This window comes from Canis lupus, chromosome 21 (genome assembly GCF_048164855.1).
Source record: "Canis lupus baileyi chromosome 21, mCanLup2.hap1, whole genome shotgun sequence".
Taxonomy (NCBI): domain Eukaryota; kingdom Metazoa; phylum Chordata; class Mammalia; order Carnivora; family Canidae; genus Canis; species Canis lupus.
In genome coordinates, this window is record NC_132858.1 from 29,334,668 (window position 1) to 29,346,104 (window position 11,437).

Genomic DNA, 11,437 nt, shown 5'->3' on the forward strand with positions numbered 1-11,437 from the left:
GGACCCCAGGATCACTCCCTGAGCCGAAGGCAGATGCTCAATCACTGAGCCACCAGGCATCCCACTAGATGACCTGACTTGTTAATAAGCCTCACAAGGCAGGACATAGCTGGCTCCGATTTACCTCCCTCACTTTACTTTGCTTTCTTGGTTCCAACAACGTTGACTTATTTTCATTCTTGGGAAGCAGGCTGCTTCTCATCATGGGGCGTTAGCACATTTTCTTCCTTTTCCCCTCAATGTTCTTCCTTCCCTTCATGCTTTAAATACCTACTTTCCCTTCAAATCTTCCCTTGTTATTTCTTAGGGGACAGTTTACTGACTCCTTCCTCCAAACCAACTCTCTCAAATGCTCCACCATATTATTCCCTTTCATAGTTCTTATTACAGTTGTGGTTTCTAATTTATTTCCCTGATTCATTGGTTAATAATCTGTCTGCACCACTGGAAAACAGCTGACCCTTGAACAAATAAGTTTTAACTGGATGGATCCACTTTTACACAGGTAATTTTAAATAAATACAGTGCCATACTATAAATGTATTTTCTCTTCCTTATGATTTTCCTAATAACATATTTTTTACTTTAGCTTCTTTTATTGGAAGAATAAGTATATAATACACATAACATATAAAATATGTTTTTAATTGACTATTTAGGTTTATCAGTAAGACTTCTGGTCAACGTAGGTTATTAGTAGTTAACCTTTTGGGGAGTCAAAAGTTAATTGCAGATTTTCAAGTGTGCAAGAGTCAGTACCCCTAACCCCTGCATTGCTCAAGAGTCAACTGTATAAGCTCCCTGAAGTCAGGAACTTTATTTCAGTGTTCAACTTTTTTTACGGACTATTATACTCTTAATGCCTAAAAGCTATGTCTGGCAGTGAACAAATATTTGGTAAGTGGTGAATAAATAAACAAATGGATGTATGGTGCATCAAAGGTGTGTGGTTCAGAGTTGGACAGATCTGATTTTGAGTCCTTTCTCTGCTAAATATCCTCACTTTTCTTCTCTGAGCATCAATTTTTTCATACATAAGGCACAAATAATAATAATTGATCTATTTACACAATACATAATAATTCATTATGTCTGCATTCTGATAAGCAATGTGAAGCATACACACAAGGGGGCTGAGATAAAGCCTACCTGGGGGTAGCGGCATCAGCCAGAGTGGTGAGCAAAGACATCTCTGGGGAATATAACTTGAAACTGAAACCTACAAGTTGAGAAGGATCTTATGGGACAACGATTTCTAAGCAAAGGAAACAATACAGGCAAATGCCTTGAGTCTGGAACAAAAATTTAGGGAGATGAAAGAAGACTGCAATGTAGTCAGTATGAGAGATTGTAGAATGAAACGAACTTGGAGAAACAGTCAGGGACACAAGTACACAGAACTTTGTGGGCTGCCTGCTAAAGCCATCATGAGAGTTAACTGAGGAAATATGTGGAAACCACCTCAAAAAGGGAGCTTGAACATAAGGAGTTCTCAATACCTAGAAATGATTAGGGTCACAGTCACCTCTTCATCCATAATCCCGAGAAGACAGTATATAGATAACAAGGTATGAGAACTGGCATGATCCTCTGAAGAAGTGGCTTGATCTCTGGAGAAAATCTTGGCTCATTAAGGGCTCTAAAGAATTTTTACCAAAATAATTAGTGACCTTTGTGTTAAAAGTAGTCATTTTCAGAAAAAAAAAAAAATCCTGGGAGAGGGATTATAATGCTCAAGTTAACATCTTACAATCCTCGCCTCCTCTCTTTCTCCCACATACATGCAAGTGCATGCATGCACACACGTGCACGCACACACACAAGCTCATGCACACACGCACGCACACATCCACACATGCAGGCTAGGGCTTTATTTTATTTTTCCCTTTTGTTTTGTTTAATAATCAGGAGGAAATGCTTTCTCCCTATTCCCAACCTCCAAGGTCTGGGGCTGCAAGTGCCTTCTCTGCAAGTGTACTGTTTTAAAAAATGGACGCATTAAATATGCATTTGCTGTTGAGTTTCTGAGATTGCTTAGGGACCATTTCTTTTCAGAATAAATCACTTTCAACAGCATATTTAATATGAGATGAGGATGTATGTCCTACTCATCAGAGTAATAATTTTTTTTAAGTCAGGAATTGTCCTAGGGGTATTCTCAGCTACACACTTTTCTGGCTGGGTATGTTGTCTAGCTAGAGACGTTTTTCCTTGGGATGTTAGATTTGAGTCCTGATAGCCCATCTAGTTGATCTGACATTGATTGGGTGATAGGTGTACATTCTCTGCATTACAATTGCCTTTACCTTTGGCTTTCACTCTTTCCCCTCTTTCTAGTCATGGACAGTACATCAGTTGTAATAGGCAAGGTTAGGCTGTAGTAACAAACAACCCCAAAATATAAGTGGCTTAGATCGGCAGCTTATTTCTCACTCACTTTCCCTTATCTTCACTCTGGAATTCAAGTTGACTAAGCAGCCTTCATCTAGAATGTCCCTGGTGTTGTGGCAGAGTGAAAAAGAGCACAGTTGATCTATGACTTGATTCTATGACTTCTGTGCTGCTCAGGAGTAACACATGTTACTGTCACTCACATTAATTGGCCAAAACAAATTATGTGGATAGGACTGACATCAGTGGGGCAGGGAATATAACCCTTTTACAAGGAGAAATAGTAAACATCTGTGAGAAGTAAAAGAGTATAGGGCAGGCAGGCTTCACCAAGGAGCAGTCTACACATTCTGGAGGGAGAAGCTGAAAAAAGTCATGAGCTCTGGAATCAGTGAGAGCCAGCTTTTGGTTCTGGCTTTACTACATAGTGAACTACACTATGTCAGACTAACTACTTCCAAATTTTAACCCTACGCTTCCTCATCAGAAATATAGTGATAATAATAGTCCCAAAGAACCATCGTGAAATTCAGAGACAATGTATGTAAAGCAGTGACTAATCCGTAAAATTGCTCAATCTATTTTAAGTTTTATCTTGAATTGCCTGTTGTGTTTTCTCTATTCCAATTCTGTACAACATCCATTGCAACATGACTTTTCCCCACCATTCTACTGCTCTGTTTAAGGTCATAGAGACTGCTTACCTACCAAAAGGTACCTGGTCTTCAGCCTTCTTGACTTCACATTTACCACCTCTGATTGCTCCCATGCTGAAAGTCTTTCTTCTCCCCCTAAACCATATGCTATTCCCTCTACTTTACCAACTGTTTCCCTTCCAGATTCTCTTCTTTCTTCTTTTCATGCATTTAGTGCTAACTTTGCCTAGATCCAGCCAGGGATTCCCTTCTATCTACACTTCCCCCTAGTGAGACAGATAACAGAGGTAAGAGTAGAGATTTCAGAGCCATGGAGTCCTGGATCATGGTCTGACTTCTGCTACTTATTTCTGGACAGCCTAATTCACCATTTCTTCATAAGCAAAATCAGGATTCAAAAATTTGTTGGAAATATTAAATGACTAAATCTATATAGAGTAGCTAACACTGTGCTTAGACATATCAAGTGTGCAATACATTTTATTTCCCTCATCTGTCTATACCTGCCTTGAAAATCTTCTGAAAATCCTACCACTTAGTGTAGGTGTTCAAAATCATAGCTACTGCCTTTTCTCCTTGATTATTCCAAGAGGAACAGATTTCAATAAGTAATGTCAGTGTTTACTAAAAATCCCACTATCTTGAGATTATTTGTATTTTGAAAGGAGACTTATACATACATAAAAGAATGTACCTAAATCAAAAGAATCCATCTCTAACTGTATTTACCTCAGATCTTAATACAGTATATTTTCCATAGTACAACAAACAGTTAAGAGTTTCAGATTTTAGTGAAAGGGAATAAAGGGGAAAGGAGAAAAAAATGAGTGGGAAATATCAGAAAGGGAGACAGAACATGAGAGACTCCCAACTCTGGGAAACTATCTAGGGGCAGTGGAAGAGGAGGTGGGCGGGGGGGTGGGGGTGTGACTGGGTGACGGTGCCCGTCACTGAGGTGGGCACTTGACGGGATGAGCACTGGCTGTTATTCTATATGTTGGCAAATTGAACACCAATAAAAAATACATTTATAAAAAAAATGTTTTAGATTTTGTGTTAAACTACCTTGATTCAATTATTGGCTCAAGCAGCCTAGTTCCGTGACCCCAAGCAAGTCATTTAACTTCTCTTTAATTTTCTGCATCTGTAAAAATGGGTATAATAACAGTAAATAATCTCACTGGAATGTTGGGAGGATTCAATTTGTTAATGCAAGAAAGTACTTAAAGAATTAGTTGGCATGTAATGAGCATTCAATCAGTATCAGGTATCGTCATCATCATCCATAGAAATTAAACTACTGGGAAGAGACCTTTTCTCATAACCTATCAAGTCATGGCTACTGCATATCACGTATCAATTAGGAGTTACCCTCATCCCTCAGTGAAGACTGCTGTGTGTTCTACTTTCCCATTTTTCCATTTTCTCTCCTTCCATTCCAGGATAGCAAAGCATTTGCTTCTGGCCTCACAGGGATGTCAGGAGGATTCATGAGATAACATCCATAAGGCACCTTAAGCTCCTTGAAAGCAAGGTGTTTGATAAATAAAAGGTTATTACCATTGCTAGTGATATCTTACATTACTCTAGCCCTTCTCAGCCCAGAGGGATCCTGAAATGGTTTGCAAAACTTGAAGCACAAACAAGAATCATTCAATAGTAGCTGAGATGAAGTAGTTACCACACATACGGCCATTGATTCTTCAGAGCCTCTAGTAATCTAAACCTACTGGTTCCACCAGAGGCATAAAAAGCACTGAAGTTGATTCAAAGGGTGCTTTGAGATATCAAATACTTAAGGGTCAGTTCACTGAGCAGAACAGGAGGCAGACACTGGTTTAGACACTCAAAATTATGTGGAAAAAAATCACAAGTCAATGAGAGAGGCTAGGAGGTCAAATTTGATACTAAACAAGGATGAGGCATGGGTCAAATATGGAATTCCCTTGTGGTTTCCTGGTCCATATTCTTGTAGTCATATATTGAAAGTCTACTCTTCATAAAACAACTTGTGCCTTTAAAACAATCCAATTTTTTTAAAAGCTTGCAAATATGCAAACATTCTCCTAGTGCTTTACAGTAAATCCTTCTATAACACAGTGTTATTTAAAAAACCAATCTAAAGTACATTAGTCTTGAACCCAACCTGCCCTATATGGATGGTTCACTTAGTTCTGGTTGAACAGTCCACTAATTCTGCTTTATCTAATGCAAAGTATCTTAACCAAACCTTGGCCACATGTCCCATCTCTATTTTAGTCTGAAAGCATGACTCTGGAATTTGACTCTCCAGCCTGTGACTCTTTGAGACTGTTCATTGATACTCACTTCATGTATGAGCGTTCAGACCTGGCGCTGAATTACTGATTTACACTGGGTCCCTTTGACCTGTGACCTGCAGTTAGGGCTTCTACTATTAACCATCATACAAAAATATCATGATAGCATCTGATTAAATCACTCCACAAATATAAAGGGGGAGTAAGGTTTACAACCAGATGTAGCCTATCCTGTATAGTCAAAAGAGTCGTTTTAAGAAAAACAGTAAAGTTTTAGCTTTAGGCTCCTGATTCCATCTGCCTCATTAAACCTGCCTTCTCATACCTACACCACAAAGAAGTTTCAAAAATAACACTCAAAATGTTGAAAAAGAAGCATAATGAATTAGTATTATCTTCTATCAGTTAAAGAAACAATCTATAAAAGTATAGTAATTTAAAAAGTTTGGGAAAAAACGAATGAAATGAAAAAAAATAACAAATGGAGTCAGTGTAGCATAAATTTGGGTATGACAATATTTGACGAAAAAATTAGATATTTACCTTATAACCTATACCAAAGACAAGTCCACAGGATGTAAGGATTTAAGAGGGAAAAAAATAAAGCTTTAAAAAGCCTAGAAGAAAATATTGGAGAATTACTGTATGATCTCAGGGTGTGTGTGGTTAATTTTAGCGTTACATTAAGTCTAGAGATGATATATAATTTTTTAATATTATTACAGAACACAGTAAAACTAGAGCCCATCAAAATGTGGGGGTAAAATGAGAAACAAATGAGAGAAAATTTTTGTAATTTAAATGAAAAGCAAAATGTTAGCATCATTAGAGTAAAACATGCCTGTAAGATAACAAGGAAAATAATAAAAACCAAAGAAGAAAATGGACAAAGGAGATGTAAAATGGATTTGCAGAAAATGAAATATAGCATAAATACAAGATCCTTCACATCACTAATAAACTCTATGTCAATCAAAACAATGAGGTGTTGTTTTTGAAGAGTGTTAATAGAACAAAAGGCATTGTATCAAGTTGGTAATGACATAAGCTGGTATAATGTTTTTCAGGGTAGTTTTCTAACGTCAAATTTTATATGGGTCTATCCTTCCATATAGAATCTTCAATTCTAGTACTCTATTCCAAAAATGTATCTACACAAATATGCATGAATTGGGGAAAAGTTACTTATTGAAGCAATGTTGGTAGCAAAGAAAAACTGGAGATCCCTTTAATGTTTTTCATTATCTATTAGAAATGACGCAGAGATATACATGCATAAATGACTTGAAAATGTGAAATAAGCAAGTTGAATCCCATTTTTGAAAAAAAATGCATACACTGACATATGTGTGTATCTGTGCATGTGGTATGTGTATGCATGTAATATAAGAATATTTGAAAAGATATAAACCAAAATGTTACTAGCAGTCACCTTGGGAGCATAGGGTGGCAGGACTCTTTCACTGTCTGCTTTTTAGGGTAATTTTTGTTCAAATTTTTTATTAGAAACATGTATGCTCTTCTAAAATCAAAATATACAAATAAAATCAAAGCAAGAGCATGTAAGGAGGTTATACGACAGTATTTATAACAATATTTGAAATAACATTAAATATCAAAAAATATATAATATATAATATAAAAAATACATAATATATAATATAATATTAAAAAATATATAAATTAATACTCTGAAAATCTCTATAGAAATCTATCATCAGTAATTAACTCTGAAAGTAGAATTATGGTGGGATTTTACCATAATTTTTTACAGTACTTTCATATACTTCTTATAGTATATTATTTTATTTTTATTTTTCAGTATCATTAAAAACCAGAAAATATAAAAATGTGATCATAAATATTGTCCTAAAGCCCACACTCAGCACGGTGGTGGCCACCATGACTAAAGAGGTTTGGTTCTGACCCAGAGGCATCTTCTCACCTCTCTAGATCCATGTCTCCTTTTCAAGATCACAGCGATACATCAGCCTCTCACTATATATGTAAAATTTAAGGGTGAAGTGGAAACAACGCCTTGACTTGTCCTTAAAGCAAATACTATAAAAATAGCAAGGCAACTTGGAATGAGTGGAAGATTCAGTAAATATATCCAAGTTCCCGATTCTTCAGGATTGAGTGTTGACTAATATAAACAATCATAACTTATTTGAGTGAACCATTAACTTTTAATTAGTCACCAAGACACAGATTAGTTATCTCTACCTTTAGGGAGTATCTCTGATTTTCCTCCAACCGGCCCATCTGCCTCACTTCAAGCTGGGAAGCTGCCATGTTTATGCTCTTTCCAAACTCTGTTTAAGTCCTTCCTGTTCATTTATTCATTGTTAGGTACACTTTCATTTCCTCGACATACTTCCACCAAGCACTCTTAACAGGCTCTTGAGATACAGTGGTGAGTAATGAGAGGCCCTGACCTTCTGGAAGCTTACATTCCAGGAGGGGAAGCCAGCATTAATAAAATAAATAAATAAATAAATAAATAAATAAATAAATAAACAAACAAACATAAACAGTTATAAATATTATGAAGGAAAGCTAAAAAGTGCAAAAAAAAAGTGCAGAACAAAGGAACTCACTAGCTAATTTTACAATATTGTAAATAGCTCTTTCACCAAAGTATAAGGTTCCAGAAGAGAGAGAGACCATCTTTCATCTTGTTTTTTCAGCTTTGTATCATATCTGATATACAATAAATACTCAGCTTCTGTCTAATTGAATAGAACTGATCATAATTTTTTTGATATATTCCATGATGGCCCAATAATCTGAAAAGTGATTGAACCACAAAGTAATCACTGTGTCAGGCATGCAGTCTGGTAAGAATCACTGATGATTTGGTTTGAGCCCCTTTTCCTCATTCATAGTGATTATTATTCCAATATAAAGTGTGTTGTCAGTGGCCACTGCATTGTAGGTGGAAAGTGTGGGGAAAGAAGAGGAGAAACAGTAGGAAAAAGAAAAGATATCTCAGTAACAGAATGTCAATAGTAAAACCGAGTTTGGCAAGAAAAAAATTAGTGTCCAAACCATCTTCTACGGTTATTTAAATAACATATAGTCAATTAAAATAGCATATATGCTATGAGTTGCTTAACTTCTCAGATTGTATTTCCTTATTTCCAACATGAAGGCAACAATACCTATTTTTCACTTAAGAATTAAAAAGTTTAAGATAAGTGAAGTGCTTGGAACAGTAACTGATAGAAAGGAGGCACCCAAAATATCAATAACATTAATAATGTTTATTCCTTTATCCCAGTGGTTCTAAACAAGGGGCAATTTTGTCCCCCAGAGGACATGAGGTAATGTCTGGACACATTTCTGGTTATCACAATTGATAATGCTGGCATCTCGTGGGTAGAGGACAGGGACGCTGCTAGACGTCCGCCATACAGAGGACAGTCCCCACTGCAAAGAATTATCATGTGAGCCAAAATGTCAACAGTGCCAAGACTGAAAAATCCTGCTGTATTCCTTTATTTCTGATGTCCAATATCCCATGTCCTGATATAGTTCAGAGGAATTTACAGTTCAGAGGAATAACAGCGCATTCTTCTAGCACATACACACACTATCTAAGAATTCCTTAGGAATCTTCCCATCCTTTCCTCAACCACTACAAGACTTTATTTTTATGGCCCATATTTACCATTCAAATTATGTCACTCCCTTGCCACAGCACCTCCAAGCCCTGTTCCTTGTATACCCAGAGTGTCCGTGTTCTTCACTGTTGCAATGACTAGGTTCCTTTGTTCCCCAAGGTCCCAGTCTGTCTCCTTATGGTCCTTAAAATCCAATTTAACTGCGTTAAATTGCTTTAATACTCCTCCACTCCTCTGACTGCAGGTTCCTCTAATTCTCCCACTCTGACTCTGTCCCTTCCCTCATTTCTACTGTTCACTAATTGAACTCAATATATTAGCCTTAATTTATTTTGGGAATCTAAATAACACACCATAGAAGTTAGCATTTATAGAATATATTCGCTTTTTGCTATGCTGTTACAACAGCAAAGTTAATAAAACTGACACCTAATTACAACTAACAAGCATGGTCTGATTAAACTAAAACAATAAAGAAAGCAGAAAAGATTGCATTACCCATCTTACACACTCTTACGAGAATGACTAGACAATCAGAAGAAGACCACCTCTTCTCTGGACATCTAGGAGGGCATGTTGCCAAAGACATCTCTGGCACACACACACACAAAACAAAACAAAAAACAAAACAACCTAAAAGAAATGGTGAGATCCTGGATTTTCATCGGGACACAGTTTATTCTTCGGAAGAGCAGGACTAGCACTGCTTCAGATTAAAAGCTACATTTCAAAGTTCCAAATTCTATTTCCAGGTACGTCAAATGCCAGGTTCTCTAATAGGAATGGTAAGGACAGCCACCACCTTACAGTTCTATAAACTTCCAGAGGGCTGCCACACGCATTATCTCATATGATCCTAACCAAAGCCCCGTGAGATCAGAGGGTCAAGCAATCACCTTCCCAATTCAAAGAAGGCACAAATTAAGACTCAGAGTATAGTGACTCCAGGTCACACGCTAAGGGCTTGGGTTAAACGACAATTCAATCTACTACTCTTAAAAATCATTCCTACGTCTCCTTAAAAAACAACATAATCTAGATGTTAAGGGTACAGACTCTGGAGACACATTGCCTGGGTTTGAGCCCAGCAGACCCACCCACTTGCTAGGTACCACAACTCAGGCAAGAGCCAAGCTACTTATCTTCTTTGTGTCTGTTTGTTCATCTGCCAAGTGGGTTTAATAACAGCACTTATCTCCTGGAATTGCGGTGAGGATGAGGAACTAATAAGTGCAAAATTCTTGAAAGCACTTCTAATGTGTTCCTGATGAACACTCAACAAACCTTAAGTTTTCTTTTTTAAGCTTTTCTGGTAAAAAGTAAAAAATTTAGCATACTCATATAAGCTTTTCTGCTTTAGAAGGAAGTGAGTGAAATCATCTTCATTTTATGTATGAGGAACCGGAGATGCCAAGTTACTACTTCTGCATTAATTAGCCTCAAAAAGTAGTGGCATATACATAACAGAAGCCATTCGATGATGTCCACAGATTGTTTGGACAAGGATTTGGGACAAGACACAGCAGAGAAGTCATGTCTCTTCTCCACGTGGTCTACAGCCTCACCTGGGGAGACTTAGGTGAGGATGGGCTCTGGTGGCACTTTATTCACGTCTGGGGGTTGACACTGGCTCCCCGCTTGGACCTGAGCTGGGCTATGGGCTAGAATATGTGTCCTCCTTCTATATGGCTTAAGGCTTCCTCTGCAGCAGGGCAGCCAAGGATGCTGGGACTTCTCACACAGCAGCTCAGGGTGTCAAAGATCCAATAGAAGCTGTAGCACCTTTTATGGCCTATTCCTGAAAGTGACACAGCATTGTTCCAGACACAAGACTGTTCAGGTTCAAGGAGATTGAGATTAGACACCACTTCTCAATGGAGAAGTAGAGATTTTTGGAAAAACATGGGGGGGGGGATGGCAAATATCGTTGCAGCCATCTTCAGAAGATGTAAGATGCTACATGTAGAAGGAGAAGATTTGCCAAAACCTTTACAAAAAATAAGTGAATATGGGGCACCTAGGTGGCTCAGCAGGTTAAGCGTCCAGCTCTCGATCTAGGCTCAGGTCATGATCTCAGGGTTGGGAGACTGAGCCCCAGGTCAGGCTCTATGCTGAGTATGGAGCCTGCTTGAGAGTCTCTCTCTCCTTCTCCCTCTGCCCCACCTAAAAAAATAAATAAATAAAATAAAGTGAATATACTAGAATAGAAATGCACAGCTTTTCATTTGTAAATTTTTGTTCTTTCACTGGCCTCCCAGACCTCTTTCATTTGTAAATAGTGTCAATTAATCTTGCACTTTCCCTGGCGGGTACATCTGAAGGCTTGGCCCTACAGGGATGCAACTGAGGGCAAGCAGACTGCCCTGGAAAAGCATCCAAATAAATTCTACAAACTTGTAATGGGAACTTACTGTTAGTCGTCCCCTTTCCCCATGCCTTCCATACTCTCTCCTCTTCGCATCAACGCGCAGGGAGGAAAAATACG

The 11,437-nt window shown here is 37.8% G+C and overlaps 1 long non-coding RNA gene across 1 annotated transcript; it reads right to left on the reverse strand.

The window, feature by feature from the left end:
• Positions 1–1,500: 1,500 nt before the first annotated feature.
• LOC140613495 (uncharacterized) lies at positions 1,501–9,676 on the reverse strand. Its single transcript, XR_012014499.1, has 3 exons — positions 9,586–9,676; positions 4,113–4,191; positions 1,501–1,639 (listed from the first exon to the last, which is right to left on the reverse strand). It is a non-coding gene; the product is annotated as an uncharacterized lncRNA (long non-coding RNA).
• Between the last annotated feature and the right edge of the window lie 1,761 nt (positions 9,677–11,437).